This window comes from Bidens hawaiensis, unplaced genomic scaffold (genome assembly GCF_021521415.1).
Source record: "Bidens hawaiensis isolate Kalapana, Puna unplaced genomic scaffold, B.hawaiensis_p1.1 tig00017762_1, whole genome shotgun sequence".
Lineage (NCBI taxonomy): Eukaryota > Viridiplantae > Streptophyta > Magnoliopsida > Asterales > Asteraceae > Bidens > Bidens hawaiensis.
Window position 1 is genome coordinate 187254 of NW_027492680.1, and position 2499 is coordinate 189752.

Consider the following 2499-nt stretch of genomic DNA (forward strand, 5'->3'; position numbering starts at 1 on the left):
AAAATTTACCCTTAAACACACACAATTAACATTAATAACCAATATTGATGAACCCAATTTCTAAGGACATTATTGTCATTTGGTAAGCAAGAAAAGTAATCATTCAATATACCTTAAACTTTGTGTTTTTCAAACCATGATACTTCTAATAGGACGAAGTGACTACTTATTTGCAACATATATGTGTTATCTTAGTTATGTAATTTTTGTAATTTTCATATAAATTGTAATTGTATTAACAATATATGATCATTTTGTTGACTGTAATTCACTTAATAGTTAAAGTTTAAAATTTTCATCAATTATCCGTGTAATACACGGACCTCAGTCTAGTAAGTCAATAAATATATGCTTCCCATCTTTGTAGTTATATGCATTTTCTCATATCAAAATTCTATGAAGCCAAGAAAATCTTTGCTTTGCAACCTTTAGTAATCACATATAAAGATATTTATGCTATGAGTAGACGTGTAACCCCATAATTGGCCTCAACATAATAAGAAACATATGTTCTAAAATCATTACGTATTACAACCAAATATCTATATTCACACATATCATTTTATTAGTTATAAGTTTATAAGATAACTATTCACAATAACCAACATTCATTCAAAACAAACACATGAACTAACAATGGCATCATTAGTTGGTGTTAGCCTCTCAATTCCCCTGTGTACTGGCCAATCCATCATCCGACTCGCCCAAGATCACCGCGAGCCTAAAGCCGTCATGGGTCAAGATGCCTAAAATTATGACCTCGGGTAGGATGTACTTGCAACCCATCAGGGCCGCCCCTGAGGGTTTGTCGGATAAGATAGCCGCTAGTATTGAGAGCGCACAGGAGTCTTGTGAGGATAACCCCGCTAGTGGTGAATGTGTGGCCGCGTGGGATGAGGTGGAGGAGTTGAGTGCGGCGTCTAGTCATGCTCGTGACAAGGCTAAAGACACGGACCCATTGGAGACTTATTGCAAGGACAACCCTGAGACAGATGAGTGTCGTACATACGATAATTAATCGGTATGGGTACAGTTACGCCGCATGTGGCAAGTTATGTTTGGTTATGGAGTACAAACAGTTGATATAGATTTGTTATATATGACGTTATGTTGATATTTGAATCATATATACCATTATTATATATGTTACTTGATATGTAGTTGTTTCGTGTTATTTTATCCTAGTCATCTACCCAGTGTCGTAAAATCATGACTAGTCATCGATTGATCATCGATTAATCGCTAGTCCCAACTTCACTGATTAATTTTGGGCTAGTCGGCCAATTAATCGGTAAACGGTCAAATCTGGCCGAAATCGGCGGTTTCCGGTCAAATCCTGCAAAAATCGGCGGTTTCCAGTCAAGATTCTGACCAAAATCAGCGGTTTCCAGCGAGATTCCGACCGAAATCAACGGTTCCACGCAAGAATTTAGCAAAAACCAACGGTTTCAAGCGAGATTCTGGCCAAAATATGTTTGTGTATGTATAAAACTGAAAATTTTACAAATAAAAATACGTGTGTATATATAAAAAATAAAAAATTATACATTAAAGTCCGATCCGATTAATCGTTAGTCCCCACCCCACCGCCCGACTAGTGATTTTTACAATACTGCATCTACCTAGTGATGAAAATAGAATTTATTGTTCGTATGGACAAAATAACCAAATTAGTCAATTATCACAGATCGGCAAAAAAATGCATTGTATCGTAATAGAAAATCCTAAAATTATTACATACAACCTATAATGACTATAAGTTCAAACTATGAAGATTATACATGGCTAATAGAAGCACATTAACATAATACTAATTGCATAGAGTTGTACAAAACCAATTCGGGTTCTAAACAGATCTAGTTTGGTCAAACGCTGGTCAAAACCGGTATGGGCCAAACAAGTTTGGGTTAGAAACCGGTTTAGGAGGGAAAATGTTCAAACATGTCACCTATTTGATCCGGGTTATAAACTAGTTTGGGGCAAAATAAAAAGTTTTACAAAACTATGTTTTTTCAAATCCTGTCGGTTCTTAAAGAAGTTTGATTATTCGAAGTCCAAACCGCTATGCAAACATACAAGCTGAGTCGGTTTGGAAACTGATTCAGCCCAAACCGGTTTAGGGTTGTTACCGGGCCAAGGAGAGAACCCGCTTGAAGAGGTAGGTCCCAGCAGAGCCCAGTTGGACCCGCAAGACTCACCTTAAACAGGGACGTCTGCGCAGAAACCAACTGGATCCGCAGGACCAACCATGCTCAGAGACGTGACGTCCTTACGCGCAGTACGCAAGCTGGTCCCGCAGGAAATGCCTCCCAATGGTGAAGGACTCCGCCTGTCCCCGCAGCCTCGGATACAAGCCATTAGGGAAGGCCACCCGCGCAGCAAGGCTACACGCACAAGGCACTTAGCTCTCAATCGTTCAGTGTCACCTGAAGGAATGAGCGAAGCCGGGAACAATCCCGCACAAGGGCGGGAGGGGGAATACTCCCGCCCAAATAAGCC

The 2499-nt window shown here is 39.5% G+C and overlaps 1 pseudogene; it reads left to right on the forward strand.

Annotated features, from left to right (window-relative positions):
- The first annotated feature begins 621 nt into the window (after positions 1–621).
- Positions 622–1156, forward strand: LOC143554588 (calvin cycle protein CP12-2, chloroplastic pseudogene; annotated as a pseudogene).
- The last annotated feature ends 1343 nt before the right edge of the window (positions 1157–2499 follow it).